The sequence below is a fragment of the Glossina fuscipes genome, unplaced genomic scaffold, assembly GCF_014805625.2.
Source record: "Glossina fuscipes isolate IAEA_lab_2018 unplaced genomic scaffold, Yale_Gfus_2 116, whole genome shotgun sequence".
Lineage (NCBI taxonomy): Eukaryota > Metazoa > Arthropoda > Insecta > Diptera > Glossinidae > Glossina > Glossina fuscipes.
In genome coordinates this window covers 470,566-490,187 of record NW_023998459.1, presented here as the reverse complement: position 1 = coordinate 490,187, position 19,622 = coordinate 470,566, and the positions used below count along the sequence as shown (strand labels likewise).

General features: G+C 31.2%; 1 long non-coding RNA gene across 1 annotated transcript in view; it reads right to left on the bottom strand.

The window, feature by feature from the left end:
- Nucleotides 1-19,299, bottom strand: part of LOC119640223 — a 45,163-nt gene extending 25,864 nt beyond the window's left edge. The window contains exon 1 of the long non-coding RNA XR_005247618.1: nucleotides 18,880-19,299. This is a non-coding gene — a long non-coding RNA (uncharacterized LOC119640223). The remainder of the gene's footprint in view (nucleotides 1-18,879) is intronic.
- Between the last annotated feature and the right edge of the window lie 323 nt (nucleotides 19,300-19,622).

Genomic DNA, 19,622 nt, shown 5'->3' with positions numbered 1-19,622 from the left:
AGTTCAAAAAATCATTTGCAAGTTTAGAACAAATATAAATTAGATAAATGGCTTTATAATTTTGAAATATTTGTTTGCAATTTTGTTTTTAAATATATATTTTCTTCCAATTTTTTTCTACTTTTTCACAAACCACCCCACCAATACAGAAAAAAAAAGAAAAAATTTCCTTGTTATTGTTATTCAAACTTTTGTTACACTATTATTTCCCTACAATTTTAGCAACTCTTCAATAGCAATAAGCGGTGCAGCGTTATATATATATATGTACATACAAAAGTAATTGCCAGTCTGGTTATAATTTAAACATGTTTTGAAAGCTTATAGTTTCAGTTTTCTTCATACAGCAACTATTTTAATTACATCTTTTCATTTGTTGATTTGCAATTCGTGCATTTATACGCCCAATTTTAAGGTTATAAAAGACCTTGTTACATATAAATGTATGTAAATTAAATGAATGAATTAAACTGTGTTATGAAATGAAAACCAAAATTTAGCAATTTTTTCTTTGTTTTGTTTATTTAAATACAAGCATAATACCCTTTATTAATAAAAGTAACAATATATCAGTATGTATTCACTTTGTGCAAAAATTTATCATTACAATTAGGATCGGAGTAGTTTGTCTGGAATATTTTTAGATCGATAGGTTTTTTGTTGTAGGTTTTTGAAAGAGTGTACGAGCTATTTTAATATCCTGCAAAAGCAAAATAGTTGATTGGGCAATGTCGATTTTTATCCGGTCTTGGTGATTGTCAAATGCAAACGTATTGGAGAAAAGCTTTAAATATCGCTCATAATGCGTTTTCGCATCTTAGGAAAAGAAAATATATTCTTTTCCTTGTACGTTTACGTTTCTCGACAAAAACTGATTGTAAGTGAATGGCATATCCTCGCCATTTATGCCATTTTGGGTACGCGGTAAGAATTTTAATTTGTTAACGAGAGAAAATACGTATTGTGTCACACCGCGTCGATACAAGCCTCAAACAGTGCGGTAGATATCGTCACATCGTACGAAATAGTGATAACAACAATAAGTTTTTAGATTGGAATATCTGAATTTAAAAAATTGTGTTTGGTGTACAAATCGTTTTCATTTTATCGTGTGCTAAAAACGGTCCATGTTTTAAATGCTTGCATAAATTTGAATTTTCACCTAATACACGGAAGTCAATCGTCATATGGGGGTGAATGGAAAGCAGTAGCGAAAAATTTTCGTTAGGAATTCACTGCGAAATACATCAGATTATTACATCGTTACATAGAGAGGATAAAACTCTAAGCGTACGAATACAATTTTTACATAGTAGATCAACATTTAACTCTGAAGGCTTTAATATGTCAATAAAAAACTTTTCGATTTTTCTCTACCCAATACCACTTCCCTTAATACAATTATTCATTCAGTTTCACGATTATACAACAAAAATTATATCTTATTTTCATGTAAAGGCATACTTTTCATGAAAATCCCAAATTGGAGGGTATCCAAATCTTCCAGTGATGTTATTGTTCTGCACCTCTTTTTGTCAAAAGAAACTACAAATCGCTCTACACGGGTTTACTTTCATGAGACCCACCATATATATGTAGGGAGGAAATAGAACCCTGTGGTCCAATTCGTTAAGGTTAATTTCTGTGTCAATTTATTATATGCGACGTAAAGTATTGCAAATTAGACCTTTGCATCTTAAGAAGATTAAGTTTTTATCGAAAGGGCTGCAAGGGAGGAGTTCAAAAAATTTCCCCATCTGATTAAAATTTGTCATATCAATGAAGAATGCCAAAAGACTATTATATAGCGATTTTTGTCGAAGAATTTTGAAAATTTCAATTTTTTTCATAAAAGACTTTCAGAATTAGGCATTATGGTTGCGTGGCTAAAAAATTAGGACGATCTGATCCAATTTCAGAGTTAAAAAATTCCTAGATTGAACACAAGAATCCGCGGGCGAATAGACGAGTGAACGATCAAATGGACAGACAAATTTAAATCTATTCAAAAAATCATTTCAAATTCATTGGTATAGTAAAAGGTGAGAATATATTATATTATATTTAGCCCTTCTGAGGTGAAGCTTGGCAAATATGTGCATTAGAAATAGGCATGAACCAATGCATAAAAACTGACCGGCGTCCCGTGGTAGTGAAATGTTTATCAATATCATAGCAATATTTAACGCTAGTGATTGTTCGAATCCTTGTTGCCGTAATCAGTAAATTTGTTCACGACGTTTAAGCATATATTATCAGAGACATAAATTAAATTAATGTTTTCAGTAGATATTCATAGCTCATTAGTAAGCTGTAGAAATTAGAATGTTAATTCTCACATACACTTTTTATATATACTCATGTGTACGGACAATCGGGCCTGCCTACCTCCATTAAAAAATCTCGTTGTGTTTACAATAGTTTTTAAACTTTTAAAATAATACGTTCACTTTAAATGATACCGCACAGTACTACGCTAACTCTACGACAACTGGGTATCTTCACACAATGCAGATTACATTATGACGTTTGAAAACATACAAGTCGCGTAGAAATATCGAAATTAACCTTTCTTTTTAAGAACAGCACTCCGGCATTTGGATAAGATTTCATACTAGAAACTGTTCAGGAGAAATCTTATTTATTATCATCGAAAAAGTAGATTTTAATATTTTTAAAATGAGCAAAGAAGTTTGTCAAAAACGTCTCACCAAATCTCGCCTCAAAAATGCACTTTAGGACTACTGAATCCCTGGAAATGTTCAAAAGAAATTTGATATCATTGAGCTAATCGAAGCGAATTTTGAAGGAATATTACAAGTCATTCCACGGTAAATCAATTTCTTCTTATTCGAATAAGATTCTAATCAACATACTAATAGCCTTTAACAATACGTGGCACGCACCAAATATCACATAAATTCTCTATTCCACAGCCACTGGTATTGGAGCGTTAGGAATCTAGACTATGTAGAGTGCAACTGAATACTTTCTTAATGCACTCGATTAATCATACATTTTTTGGAAAGCGGTTTTTCTAAATAATTTCAATTCCATATCACGATTAAAATCAGTCTAAACTATACAGTAAAAGCTCCTTATTCGCGGTTTCACTATTCGCAGATTAAAAACCCCAATTCCCATATTCGCGGCTATAAATTTCTTTATTCGCGGATTTTTTGTGACTGGTTCCGGAATTGTTTTGTTTCTGAAGTTCAAACTTATTTAAAAAACAGAATTTAGACCCTAAAACACTTCTAATTTTGGACAATGCACCAGGTCATCTTCGCGAACTTGAAACTATGCATCCAAACATTAAAGTGAAATTTTTACTTCCCAGCACGACGGCTTTGCTTCAACCTATTGGCCAAGGACTAATTCAGGCCTTTAAGCTCTATTACATTAGACGAACCTTCAAAATCATATTGGATGATATGGAATTTAATCCTGACATGAATGTTATAGAATGCAAGGAGAAATTTTACGTAGCAAAATGCATCGTAAACATAAAGGAATCATTGGAAGAACTGAAGCCACACACATTGAAGTCATGCTGGAAAAAACGGTTGCCTGCTCTGACTGCGGGAAATGACGAAGAATCTGTGCAAGTTCAAACTTTGACTGCAAACATTACCGAAATCGCGAGTGGAATAGGACGAAATGGGCTCGAACAGATAGAATCAAGTGACATTCAGGGATTGCCTGAATCGTAAGATAAAGATTTGACTGAAACCAAATTGGAGGAAATGTTAAATTCACCGCCCATTGAAGAAAAGGTTTCAAAAAGCAATGGAAACGTGAAATTTGATTTGAAAAGTCTTTGTGAAGGTTTAAGAATGGCAAATCAGCTTGGCGATTTCCCTATGAACATTGATCCGTCTATGGAACGAAGTCTTATTTTTAAGAGGCAAATTGCTAATGCGACTGCTGCGTATCAGTCTGAATTTAAGGAGCTTCTAAAAACTGCCAAGCAAGAGAAACTTACAAAATTTTTCAAACCATTGCCTAAGCCTTAAGATAATTAATCAAAATGTTCAAAAACTTCAATTAAATTGATTTTTTTATTTTGTCGCTTAGGAACGTATCCCCTATAAACCCATATAAATTACCATTCCATATTCACAATTTCCTTTTTTATTTTGTCAACTAGGAATCTATCCCCTATAATCCCATATAAATTACCATTCTGTAATCACGATTTCTGTATTCGCGGCATTTTTATGGAACGTATACCCCGCGAATAAGGAGCTTTTACTGTACATAATTGGTGGGTGAGAAGTGATCATAAAATAATTTACTTGACTGACTAGTTAAGTTAGTCATGGCATGTATATAAAGAAATAAATTACACAGTAAATTACAATTATAAATGAAAAAACTGCAGCCAGTCAAGGCTACACAGTATTGTTTGAATCGTGTTCATCCGTCTCTTGACTTCAAATTCCATTTATTGTGCTTTCTAAAAATGCTAATATGAAATTTTATACAAAAAATTTAATAAAATTAAAATGTACTCGGTTTTGTTTTTATAACAATCATTTATCTATTTTAATAAGTTTTATCAAGCTTTTAACACACGTCCGCATTACTGAGTCAAAGAAAAAGAAATTTTCAGAAGGAAAACTTTTCTTTTTCATTAAAGCACAGCCCCAAATCTTTTCAATGTAATGTGTGAAAATTCATCTCTATGAGTTTTGTTGCCAATAAACATACAGTCATTAATAGTACATAAGCATCGAAGTTTCAGTCGACTATTACTCAAACATGGTCCTCAAGACAACTTAAGTAATTAAATCATTACAAGCCAATTAAGTGTTGGAACAACTGTTTTTTACCTTTATTCATTAAATAAAAAAAATCGTTGTTTTTGTTAACTGCGAACATTTTAGTGCGCTGATCAAAAGTCTTTCTGAAAACTAAGAAAGTCACACTCACCCGTAGCCGAATCTTTTACTCTCGAACACGCGAAGTGTTTAATAAAAAACTCTAATAAAACGAAATTGCTCTGCTCGACAATATTGGATGGGCTTGGGCGATTGTTGTGCCTGATTTTATGACTTTACAATCATCCAAAAGATATATGTGCAAAATTTCACCATGTCAATGGTATCTATTGTCTTTTATGAGTAATAAGCAAGTTCAATTTTTTTTTGGTTCGAAAAATAACTGCATTCTACTTTAGGTTATACTGTAAGCGTGTCCTTTGACCATTTTTGCTCGATTTCCAATGCTTTTCCCAATTAGAAACCGTATTACGACTGCGTCATACACAAATTTACGTGCAGACGGACACATAAACCTGCCATAGAAAATGACGCTGATGAAGAACACAAATACTTTATAAGATTTCTAAAATTCCATTCTGGATGTTGTAAACATTTTGTAACAAAAAATGTCCTTTGGCGGTGGGCATAAAAATCAAATTTTTGTTATAGTGTTTTTATCTTATCGTTATACTTTTTATATTTTGCCGAAATGGGACGGGGTACATTATTCTTAGGTTTCGAACTCTAACCATCGAAAACTGACACCAGCTGACAGCTAAGCATAATATTTTGAATTGATTTGAATTTAATTTACGCTGGATAACGTTCATTGGGGGAACGCGCTATACAGCAATAATAAAAATAGAGAACTGAAAATTGATATGTAGACTCTTGCACGTCGAAATGTTGTATTGACGCTTAACTCTGTATAAGCATAAGAGGGAAACTTTTAAAAAATCGCTGAAATATGTGGTTATGAAGCACCTTGAAATACGACCAGAACAATCAAAACTTACAGGCTATAAAACATGAATATGAGGCATGGCACAAATACTTCTTGAAATCCATCAAAAATTGCAAAAATTGTCCCGTTCGACTAACTAACCATTAGCTCGAAAAGTTAGAGACATTTTACAATACATTTTTCAAAGGATTTAAAGTAAGGTATTTTCAATGAAATGTTTTGTTAATTATATTAACATAGTGTAATATTTAAATAAACTAATATTCCGGCTTAGTATAACACATTCAGACTTCGATGATCAATTATCTTCGAGATATGACTGAACTATTGACTGTGTGCCGGTAAGCACAAATTGATTTTTATGCAAGAAGCTATAAAACGTGCCTCTTTTTAAGACAGTGTTTGTTGTTTCTTTCTTTTTCTTAATGCCTTAGCCATTTAAAAGCATTATACAAAGTCTATAAGGAACAGCTGGCTTAGATAACTGGTTGGTAAGTTCGGTGTTTTATTGTTCGTTATTAAAACAGGTTTTTATCGACTTGACGCAAACAATTGGTATAATAAGACATTTCGACAGACGTTAACTTTAAATAACACTAGCAGACGACAGTTGTTGTTGCTTTTATTTAGTACATTTATAAAGATTTTTAATATTTTCTATATTAAGTAACTAGTTTCATAAAAAAAAAGAAGAAAATTATATATTTTTATATACACTGCTTGTACAAATATTGTCTACTTTTATCTTTTCTCGTTTAATAGAAACAATGGTGAGTGAAAAGCAGTTAAGCCAACCGTAAAAGTTCAACCGTATAAGGTATTCATATGTATCATAAAATATTTTTTTTTGTTTTCAATTTCTTTTATCAACACACGTGCCTTTTTAACAGTAGCTACGTAAGACATATTGGCGTACCGGTTATTTGGAAATACAATTTCTCAGAAAAAAAAACCAAACCTTTAAACATTATATATATATATATATTAATATTAATTATAATATTATATATATATTATATTCTATTTTCTTACATACACTAGAAACGTAGATTTTCCTAATGGGTATTGCCAATTATAATCTGTTTAGTGTTAGATTTGTTACGCTTAAACTTGCAATAATGATTTTTTTTACTGTAATAACGATAACAAAAAAAGAAGAAAAATACAAGAAAAAAAAGAAGAATTAATGATTAGCAACAAATTCTGCCTGGCCTTGTTCCCAGTGAATTAAAAATGATTGTTTCTTTATTTACTTTTTTCTAATTTTTTTCCTTTCCTCACAAGCGTGACTAACATAAATGTAAATTTTAACTTTGCGTACATAGATACACAATTCACATTACAACGCTTTACAACTGATTGCCAAATTATTTATATTTATTTAAAATATTCTTGAGAGTTTCCAACAAATGTAAAAATTAAAGAGTTTATACCGCATTCCAAAAGTACTTAAAATCCCCCCAACATTCTCAGAGTTAGCTACTTTTTGCCATGAATATGCTTGCATTACTAAATACATGATCTACGACATGAACAAAATTTATGGACTTTGATTGCCTTACAGAAAAAAAAATATTGAATTAAGCTGCAGCTGTATGTTAATTTTATATAGATGTTCATGACTATGAAAAGAAATTACAACAGAAACCATTTTTATTACATCGAACAATATACAAACGCTTCCTGTGGTACCTGCTGACTACTAATTTATTGCATTGACCAGAAAATGTTAAGACTTTAAAGGTTACAATTCATGCATTCATCCAATTCTTTCTTATACACATATATGTGTAACCCCCACTACACGTCTTGAAGAGATACTATATATTCCACATTACCTAATGTATCTAAATATGATAATGCATAACTTATCTCATAGTAAGAGTAATTTTTATACCAAGTATTCAAGGCTAACTATATCATTCCATTCGTGGCGATCTAAGGTTACACCTATACTCCCGCCAGCTTTAAAACAAACGAATTAGTGTTAGTAACGTTGTTCCGGCAACAACTACGGCAAAATATGAATGCATAAAGCTGTTTCTTATAAATACCGAAAAATTGCTTTCATATATTCGTACATTTCTACCATACCTATCGCAAACTTGTAGTCCACGTCATGCAGCGCAGCTAGTCCTAATATACTATCCCGTCTTATGATCTCTTTCATAGTTACATGAAAATTTGACAAGTTTGTCCGCGAATATTAATAAGACGCCGCTTTCCTTATGTGCAACGTGGATAGGCGAATGTTTTCGAGCTATCTTTTAAGAGAAGACATAACTGCTACTATATCGGATTAGATAACGCCCTGTCTTTCCGGTTCAGACTTTATAACTTACCTCGCTGGAGTGCAGCCAACAATAATATTAATGGGCCAGCTTTACACGGACGATAATACCCCTTTTTTATAAGGATAATTTTAACATAGGCTATCAAGTGTAGAAAATGAAGAAAAGCTTCTTATTTTGTATCTACATGACGTGGGAATAATTTCAGATTTGAGTAAAAGCACCACTATCAAAAGTCTATTAAGATAGGTAATGTTCTGGAACCTTTAAATGCACTATTTCTCCCATACAAATTTTAAGAAATATTTGCTGAACATGTTTATGTTTATCGAAAATTTGACTTAATTGTCTAAATATATATTTTAAAATCTGAAGTTTAAATAAAATTGACTTTCCGAGATATCCTGCAAATATGTGTGTACACATGTGGGATACGACATGAAACTACATAGTAAAGTCCTTTTCTGCTAAATTCCAATTTCAAAAAGAATACATTTCAATATTTCTTTCTCATTAGCTGAATTTTATATATTTTTCCTCCAAATATAATTGTATAATTATTATATATATGTACATATGTTGGAAGAACCCTTAGATATATATTTTAGATCTTGTGCTGTAAGAACAACTTTATTATTCGATTTGCAATATATCTATATGGCACCAGGATCGATGTAATTCATATGTCCTCTAAGGGCGCAGTACAATTAAAAATCACGCTCACAGCATTATAATCCAAATTAATTTATTTCAAATTGAGATTAAGTCGACTCAATTAAATTAAAGCTATTTTAATACAATATTTTAATACAATAAATTCAACACAATTCCGAAGCGGTTGACGCATAGCCGTGTAAAAAAGAGTCACGACTAGCAACTCTGTGCTCACTATTTCAAATCTCATTACGGTACAATGTATTTGGCCGTAGCAACTATAAAGAATGCTTAGTCGGTGAAGGCCTAACACTTATCTATTGGACACACACGCTCAGTAGGCTACGTCCACATTATATTACCGTCACATATAACGGCGTATCCCCTGATTTAATCATTAAAAAAAAAAAAAAATCAATTTGGTTCCAACCAAATCAGTTCAATTTAATCCCTATCAGCGCCTTTCACTTGAAAGCACTTTGAATTCCATGTAATTTAAATAAATTCAATGCAATTCAGTATTTATTTATCCAAAGTTTACAAACATAAAATAACAAATAATAATTGGTTTTCAGTAAATGAAATTTCAATAACTATTATTTAAAATTAAAATTAATTTAAAAAAATTTATTATCGTATAAAAGAGAAAACTGGTATTACTGAGAAAAATCTCTTCATATTTGCATCAACAACTATGGATTTTTATATGACATTTGACGCGATCCCCAAATCGTGTTCGTCAAGCACACTATCCACAGTCCTGGTAATCAAATCATGGGCAGTCTTAAAAAGTAACGAAAGTGCAATTTCAACGATCCATATAAGTGAAATAACATTACTTGAGTTAAGCCATTAAAACGACTAAGATTAAAATTAAATTAAGGGATTGGTATATTTATACTCGCTAATGGGTAGTTATAAGTCGTTCTAAACCGAAGCAAGACAGATATTTTATTTAGTTTTTTTTTTTGGTAAATTTTTACCAACAATTATAAAACTTATTACAAAAAAATATGTTTCATATACAATTATTTGTGTTTTTGTCTTCATTTTTTTTTCTTTTTTGGTTACGCTTGATGGCAGAAGACTTTTGTTTTACTTTTGTTTTTGTGTACAACTGATTTTAATGTTTTTTCAATACGTTACGCGGATACTAATCTTTTGCAAAACAACTACAGTTATTTGTGTTCCATGCAAGCTAAAGTCATGGTACAATTTTGTAAAATCTCCAACAAAAGTGGAAAAATTATGGACAAATCAACGAAAGCAAAATTCAAGAATAATTTTTAATTGTACTAACAATTCCGATTGGGTTTTAAGTCGAAATGAATAAATAAAATTTAAAAATTATGAAATTTATTTCTAATTCAGTTTTTCGTTCATTGAACCCTACTGTTTATTTGTTTGATTAGCAATAAAAGAAACATGTTTTTCTTATTTTACTTGTTCAAGGTATTTTCATTGATTTACACCCCTTTTTCAAACGTGCAACATGATGAACGTGTTGTTGCTTTATGAAACAATTTTATACCCATTACTGGAAGACGACAGCGTGATAGATTAGTTATTCTGATTGTAACGTTCAAAAATACGCATTAAAAATCTCTTAAAGTTGTAGATACATTTAATCCTATCCATCTATTCGCCCATCAATTATTGCCACAAGGTCACAAGACTTCATGTATAATTTATTGCTTCAGTTCGCATTCAAAGTTGCGCTTTGAATATATGCTACCCATACGCAATAATATCTAGAAGAACTAAAAATCTCGCGTCAAAGCCTAATTTTGTAAGAAAATTTGAAAACCTACCGTTCGGAATAGTATTTGAGCTGAAACTTATATTTGAACTATCATTCGATGTTAAATACGCTGTCAGGCCATATTGACATCAATCAAATTGTACTAATTGACTTCGCTCGAAATTTGACAAACGCAATGCTCAAATCAAATTGTTCACATATATCGCCGAAAATATCGCCTGGTATTGCCTACAAATTTACGCTTAGACGCAATATTGTAGTTAATAACTCTTAACACGAGAAGCAAATACTAGGTAAAAACATGTATATCCGGAAAAATGATGTCGATCGGCTATATAGTTTTCAAATTATTAAGAGAAACTGCGTATAGACAATAAACTTTTCAATCATTGAATTGAAGCTTATCCACAATTCGCCTTAAAATGAATATACATTTTTACTTATTTCATTCATTTATTTTCTATAAACAAATACTTATTAATCGACTTAGCTACAATATGCGTAAACAGCAAACTATTTCAGAGTTGATTAGGCTAATACGTCACGAGCGGGCTTCAAACACTTTGAAAGTAAACGCATTCTCACTGCAGCTGCAAAAAGCACACAAAGTAACAATTTTCAAAATTATTACAAATTTCGCAAAACGAAATTAACAAACTTTAGAAACTTTTTATTTCTTTATTTTTCTTTAAGTTTACTGAAGTCGATCACAAATTCTCTCCAGGGAGTGAATAATGTAATCAAATGTTAGAAAAACAGATCTCCATGTCTTTAAAATTTTATTCGTTACAGATTATTAAAAGTCATAAACAGCGCCGCATGAGAAATTGCTGCCCAAGAAATCATGCAGAGAGGTCAAGGCACGTCCGTTAAATTTCATTTAAAATTTATTTAAAAGAAAAGGTTTATCTAACATATATAACCTAAGAAACATAAATTTTTACCCGTCATTTCCTATTCACTTAATTTCTCAGTAATGTTTAGAAATATCTAAGGAAAGACTTTCTATTTGCGTTTATTTCTTTGTTTTATGGAAAAAGAAATCTTTTACTTTAAATTGTTAATTAACGAATTTTCATTTGCGTTATTCATTCAAGCAAATCATTAACATAAGTGACTAAATACATATGTATATAGTAATGCCTCATCAATCACCAGCACTTACTAAGAAAAAAAAAAAAAAAGAAAGAAATCGCTGTTGACCGATTTTTACTGGGAAGACTTTGAAAATATTCGACTAGTAAAAGCTGATAAAAAAGAAAACATCATTATTAACATCCTTTCATCTTAAATGCCTGTACCAACCTCTCTCTCTGGCTTATTTAAAAATTTCACTCGCCCGCTTCTGGCAATAGTATGGTTCTCACTTTCTTTAAGATTGCCCACATTGAGAATTAGCCCACAAGATGGCAACTTTTATTAGTCAAGTAAATGAAAATGCAATTAATTTAATGCAAGAAAACTTTGTGGAGGACGTTAATTGACCCAATACTCCAAGTTATAAAAAGGTGTCTAGAATTATTGGACAGAGAAGAATGAAACAACAGGGAAAGTTTCGATATTGACTAAAATTAAGTAGTTGCCTTTACAGGCCGCATGCATCAAAAACATTTTTTTGGTCACGCTCTTCAGCCCTTTCTTTGTTTTTTTGACGCGTGAAAAATACAATAAGTTCAGTTTGCCAAAAGAGAGCTTAATTTTCTTGACTATGGACTGTGCCGAAACATTTCAATAGGGAAGAAATAGGCGGTGACGAACACTTCTTAATCCAGATTTTTATTATCTCAATATGATAATGGTCTGAAGAATGAGAATGAGAGCAGGAATAAGAGCGTTGAAAATTGACAAATTTCTAATGTCTGATGTGCTTTCTTCAAGATTTTGTCAAAGAAATAACAATAGCAACACACTCGTCTCTTGTCAAGATAGGTCTTGAAATATACAAATGTTGCAGTGATGACAACGATGATGACATTATTATGAACGAAATATTTCTGCCATCGCTCTTACTTTTTCTTCCTTACAATTTTTCCTTTGCAGAGATCTTACCAATCGCGTCAAATCGATACACAGAACGTTCCCAGTGAGTCGAACTCATTTTGTTTTTTTTTATGTTTTTGTGTTAACTATTTAAGTGGCTAGGTAAAATGTTTGTATGAATCCTTCAACCAAACCTGCTGCCGATGGCAAGTTAAAATTATTTACTTAAGCGATAAGGCCACTGTAACTGACTAAAAAGGAAAGTTTTTTGGTAATAGAATAATAATACATGGGGTGTTTGTACTAAGGGTTTAGGGGCATAGTAGTAGAAACAAAAAACTATTGTGGAAAAATATTAAAAAAATAGTAACATGAACACCCCTTGTTTTATAGCACCTTCAAATAAACAAGCTCTGCGCCTCACATCTGTTTTCGGGTAAATTTGAAGAAAAATATATTCATATACATGAAACTGGAAGAGCATATAGGATTCTGTCAAAATATTAACCGATTGCGTAATTAGTGTGTATTTGAATGAAGAATTTCACGCTTTTATTAGGAAAAAATGTTTGGATTGAAATGTTTGGATGTATTTCTCTACACCGTAAAAAATTCAAATGAAAAGAATGAAAACTGTAGGAGTTCTTCTGTGGAGCACTTTGAGAAATTTTATCTCGAGAAAAATTGGTTTGCGAAATCAATTTTTTCAATCATTTAAAGTTTTTCCATGCGCATTACTGTATTTTCATGCCTTTCTTGACTCTTTAAGGAATCATTTACGCCAATAAAGAAAATTTGCTGCAGCCTTGCCTCTTAAAACAGCAACGCATTTGCTTGTCACGGTTTTTGTGACAAAAATAATTATAATAAAACTCTCCAATTAATCCCGTTATAAAAAAAAGTTTATTAAATCACAAAATTCTCAAAAAGGAAATAGCATACTTATGACTTCTGACGCCTTTGTGACGTTGTTCAGAATATGGCTGTGTGTAAACGTTTCGTTTTCAATAAAAGGAAAAAGACGAATGAGAAAAATAGCGAAGTCAGAAAAATTTGAATATCTTTAGCTCATTCGACAGCTATTTCCATATAATTTCAAGTGATATAGAGGAATATAGGGAAAGTCTTCTAGCTTGACCGCATTGCAGTCCCAAAGTTAACAATAGTTCCTAAAGGCTTGTTAGAAATATATTTCCACATAGATTCATATTACGTGAATGCGAGTCACAATTTTTATTAATTAAAAAAAATTAATCAATATTATTAATTAAAAAAAAAATGGTAACAATAAAACTTGTTTAACTTGTTTAAAAGGTATTTTCATATGGATTCAAAACGTGTCCAAAAAAAATGCAAATCATACAAATTTTGACGCTGACCAAAGGGGGATGACGGTTTAAAAACACTGTTTGTGGTCAACTTATACAGCGAGTTAATAGACAAACCAAGCATTGGAATTTCTTGAAACTTAACATTCGCTGCTACGACACAATGTCAATTTCAAAAATAATTTTCTCATTTAAATTAGGAAAAGTTTTTTAGGTTTTTCGCACAAAATTCTCTTTCAACTTTTGTCTTATATCTTAAAGAAACTGATAGAAACCGTTCCCAGAATAGTTGCACATTTCAACTTATTTCAAACACTAACTAACGGCTTAAGGCAATAAAATTTTAAATTGAAAATCATAAGCACGATCTGAAAGCGTAAGCTTCGCATGAAGAGCCGAACCAAGCGTTCTTATTTACTTTTTATAATTAGATATTTCAGTGAAACAAGATCTATGACTACTGTTTAACGCCAATGTCGATGGTTTTTTATTCCAATTTCAATATTTTGCACCTGGTACACTTTGCTGCAGTGTCTTTTCCATTAATGGTATGATTTTACCGTAGAGTTTCTGCAGGTAATTTAGTATGTTTTTATATATAAAAACTTTAAAGCAAATGAAAAAAAACGTGCAAAAAAAGTAAATAATTGATTAAAAAACATCTTTCATTAAACTTGAGCGGCCCTAATGTTACAATAAACCTCAAGATCAATTAGTAACCGCAATAAGTAAAAATTTTTAAAAATAAATGACAATAAAAAAGTCATTATTATTTACTTTGTAAAACTTAATAATGATTAATAGTAAATACCTCCAGTAGCCATGACTCACACGACTATAAGCACATAATGCGTATAAATAGCATTGCACTACCTTTGCCTATATAATGCTAAAGTGTTATTCATATATATATGATATATATATATATATATATATATATATATACATAATATATATATATATATATATACATAATATATATATATATATATACGTGTAACAAACGCACAGAAATAACTTAAAATATGAATGTGGATTTTAAAATTGGGAAATAAATTAAACCTTGACAACTAAAATAACTGAAAATTATTTACACAAAATTATTACAATTAATCAATAATTTTGCGATTTACTAAATAACATACACTTGTCGACGTAAGACAATGACGGCTGTTTTGTTTTCTCCCATAGCATTCCATTTCCGATTTGCCGATCGCTTTTTCTCAAAAGAATATTTTATGACATCAGTGTCAATGAATTGTTTTATTTATTGAAATCAATTCTAATAAAGCAACAACAACAATTCCTGATGGATAGTTTCGTTCAGTGTATTTAAATAATAAATGTAAATAAACACCCTCTACGGAAGGAAAACCTAAAAGATTAGATCATCTTTGAAAATACTGAACGACGGTTTCTTTAATTTAATCGATTTTAGCTTTATATGTATCTTTAGCATTTGATCCGTCAATTGTTTATTGGGATAAATAAATATTAACATTGCACATGAAAATGAAGGTATGTTTATAAAACAATTTATTAAGCAAATATAGATTGAAAAGAAATTTTGAATACTCTTTGCTGAGAAAAATTGATAATAGATTTAAATTGGATGTGAAGCAACGTTTTCATGTTCTAAAACAATTCATATAATATCATAGGCGGAAAATGTCCTTTTCAAAATTCCAGATAAGGCAGACATGCATATGGATTTTGCTAGCTTCACTTAACATAACCAAGGTAATTGTATTTTGTCAAAAAAGGACATAGAGGATTGTCGAAATGTTAGTCAAAAATGATAAGAACCTTCTTTTAAATCAAATATCGAGAAGCGCTTTATACAATTACTTTCCATGATCGTTTGGTATTTTCTTTTCATATTTTATGATAATTATGAACCGAACGACCTAAACCGTTTTACACAATGTTCCCACTGGAGTTATTAAAATAATCACTCGGAGACAGATCCGACGGATCGACCAGATTAGTTTTTAGCTTATTTTTATGTTGAACAAGTAGCCATCGCTTTCATGCTAAAAATACAAAATATCCTGACTAACTTAAACTTCAAAGACCGTTAATTATCAAGCACAACAGTTTTGATTTTGCAGATTTCTACTTTCGCGGATGACATACGTAGTCGGTTAACGCTACCCAATTTAATGGTTTCAGAGACTTGCTTGAACACCCTACAACAACTATGCTTTTTTGAGAGCATTCCATTTCGTAACATTTTCTGTTTTTTATGCAAGAAATTCCATTGTAAATACAAAACTTGAGGCAAATTTTTCGAATCAACGTTGGTATCTATAACGGATATTGGAAAAGAGAAAGGCTTCTAACTCCCACGGTAGTAAATAAATTAATCCACGAAAGGCTCTAAAAACTTAATTGGCCAGCGCTGGTTATACTAGCTCAAGAAAGGATACAAGGGTTTCTTGAATTTATATTTGCCATAGGAAAAATTTTGTACCTTCGTCAACTTAAGCAAATATAAAAAAATTGCAAGTTTTTGTGTGAACGTGCTAATCACTGCAGCTGTGAATATTAAAAAATGTTATACCCTACACCAAGTACAGGTTGCAGGGCATATTAACTTAGTGCGATCGTATGTAAAACGCAGAAGGGCTTAAGATGGACCCATCTTTTATTACACCGATCGATTCAGAATTATACACTGATTTGATCTAAGCTTGTCTGTCCGTTTGTCCGCCTGACGTCTGCCCATATAAATTTCTGTCCAAACTACCGGTCGCAAGTTTTGAGATATTTTGGTGAAATTACAGTGACATGTTTTGGCCCAAGGACGAACTTTATTGAAAATTGTTCGAATCGGTCCACTTTTTCAACCACTCGCCATATAACGCCCTATTTTGAAAACTCATTATATGGGAAAAAATTGTAATTTTCAAAATTTCTCGTCAAAAGTGGCTCAGTCGTAGTATTTCGGCTTGCTAAATTTATATGAAAGCTTTGAACCGGCTGAGGCAATTGTTGAACTCCCTCTCTGACGACAATAGTGATTTAACATAAAAAAATGAACTGTACCAAATTCGGAGCATCCAAGCTTATTTTTGGATTCTGACATATGTAAGGATAGAACTTGTACTACATTAGGTTGCGTTGTGAGCCCGCTTTCCCATAAACACACACTTGGAAAATTTGCTTTATATAGAAACAAGATATCATTTTTCTCTTCTGTTGTAAAAATAAGAATTGTGTTAACAATGTGGTGTAGGGTATTTATGGTCGGCCTTGTCCGACAATAATGTTCTTAATTCTTTTTCTTTAGATTTCAAGTATTTGCTTCCTTTTTTCGATAAGTAAACTCAGTTAGGGGTTAAATGGAACTCAAACTAATTACAAGAAAATTGTTATTATAAATGATTAAAATTATGTGTTACGTACAACAACGCGTTCTTAACAAAAATGTCGATAAACTATTTTAACAATATAGATTAATTATTAAAGCGATATGCGCAGAGGAAATTTTTAAAGGATTTTTTACCGGGAGTTTTCAAAGCCCTAAAATACTCATTGGAATCACACGCAATAGTTTTATTTTTGCTCAACGTAAGTTTCTAAATCGTTTTAGCTGTTTGTATATCACTATCGGAAATATTGCGGAAAGAAGCCGAACCTTTCCATGCATTCTCTTAATTGAAAATTGATGCAAACATCTACAGGAATCATTCAAAGTTTCAGTGAGCGAATGAGCATTATTAATCTACAAAACTTATTTCAAGCGTATAAAAGATATTTATTTAAAACGTTGGAAAACTTTTTTTTAATTGAACAAAAAACAAAGTAGCGTTTTTCGCAAATGATAATTTCTTAGCGTAGAAAGTTTATTAATTACGGGTCATGTAGCAACAACGAAACGATTGAATCTGAGTATTGCCCACCCATTTGTTTGACGAAATAACGAAAACAAGTAGGCACCGTCCGTTTATCTTTTAGCAAGACAATGGAAGCTATCACACATCTCGTCTAACAACTAGCTATTTAAACACCCAAAAGAAAATCAAGATAATGATTCATCCACCGTACAGTCCTGATTCGCCATCTAGTGAATTCCTTTTGTTCCCGAAGGTTGAAAAGAACAACAACAATTATCAGCTACTTAAGAAACCGTTGAAACTATCACAGTTGCAGATGCCTTAAGCGATATGACAAATGAATAGAACCAAAATGTAAAGACCGTAACGGGAACTATGTGGAAAAGCAAGAAGACAGTTTTTAACAAAAGATTACAAAAGTTGTGAATATTAAGTTTAAAAGATAAACACAAAGCGCCATGTATACAACGGTATCAAAAAATTAATTATCAAGATGTCTTAATCAAGCCGGCTCTTACAAATTCGTTTCCACCTTTTCAATTAAATATCCGCCTGAATGGCCGAATATGCATAAGATCACGACTAACAACAACTCGATGGTAGTATGCTCAAATTTCAACTGCGGTAGAATTTTCAATAAAGCCGATAGCCTTAGATGCTACCGCTTTAAGACTTTAATCGTAGAACTTATTACTCTGACTAATTCAATTATAAAGATAATAACAAAAATAATTTCATAAACTTTAGCTATCTGCAGTCGGGCGAACGAACATAAAATAATTTTTTACTCATCTCATGCGGATACGCGCCTCTCTGTCTGTCTGATTTTGACACTGCTACTAAACAAACGAATATGACCAAGCGAACATAGTGAGTAATCGCACTTTTCATGCAAACATTACATTTTTTCTATTAACAGGTATTTAAGACGAATTTTGGGTATCCATTTCTTAATTTTATTTATTTAATAATTTTGAATATTTATTATTGCTAATCAAATATACATATAAATTTGGTTAAACTCTTTTATTAACTGGGTTTGTTGGGCTACTTTACCCCTGCATAGAGACAAGGAAAAGAAGCAAAGACTCAGAATCACATGCTGATCAAAAGTTTATATTGTTTTCAATACATCTTTCTATATAAACTTGAAGAATAAATTTAAAATTCGAGATGTTATGAACGGAAAATCAAAAATTATATATGTATCTCTGATCTTTGTTGGCAGACATAAAACAATTCAGTTCATCATACAATAATAGGTTCTGAAATTATGAATATTAATTATTACTTACTTATTTAAACATTATCCTTAAAGAAATAATGTAAAAAATACCCTTTCATCAAGTGACTATCGTAAAGATGAAGTTTCTATGCGTGAAGACATTTTAATCCACATGTAATGATTCCTGTAGACTTACTCGTAGCAACTATAAAAGACATTCAGTGTGCAGCAAAAGCAGCAGGGAGTAAATGTTGGGAATACAAAAAGTAGATTTATTTCGAATTTCAAATTCGATGTCGGAATGTTTAGTTTTTTCTTAGCGCCTTATTTTTGTTTCAGTAACTTTTTTACAAATAATTTGCGCTCTTTACACAATAAAACGTTTGATACGAATTCCGACTTGCTGTAAACTGGTTTTTGTAATATTTTTTTTCTAACTTTTGATGACTAAAAATATATGTTTGGAAAATTATTTTACAATTTTTTCTTCCCCATTAATTATTTTATAATATTTTTTTATTTCCTTTCCTTTTTAGCTTTTCCCTCTTAACGTTTTTATAAAAGCATTAATTTTTTTTTTGATTATTTTATCTGATGCTTGACTTCACATTTACGTTGAACTTCTTTTCTTTTCTCTCAAAGGTTTCGTTCTGGTATCATTCTTTTCTGTATTTTCTTTGCTTCCTTACTTAATATTCTTCGTTTTGTCTGTTGTTGCTATTTTCCTAACTAAGTTCTCTTTTCTTGATCTCTTGTTACTTTTGCTGTTATTCAAAATGCTTGTGTGAACAGAAATCTTGCACTTCTCGATTA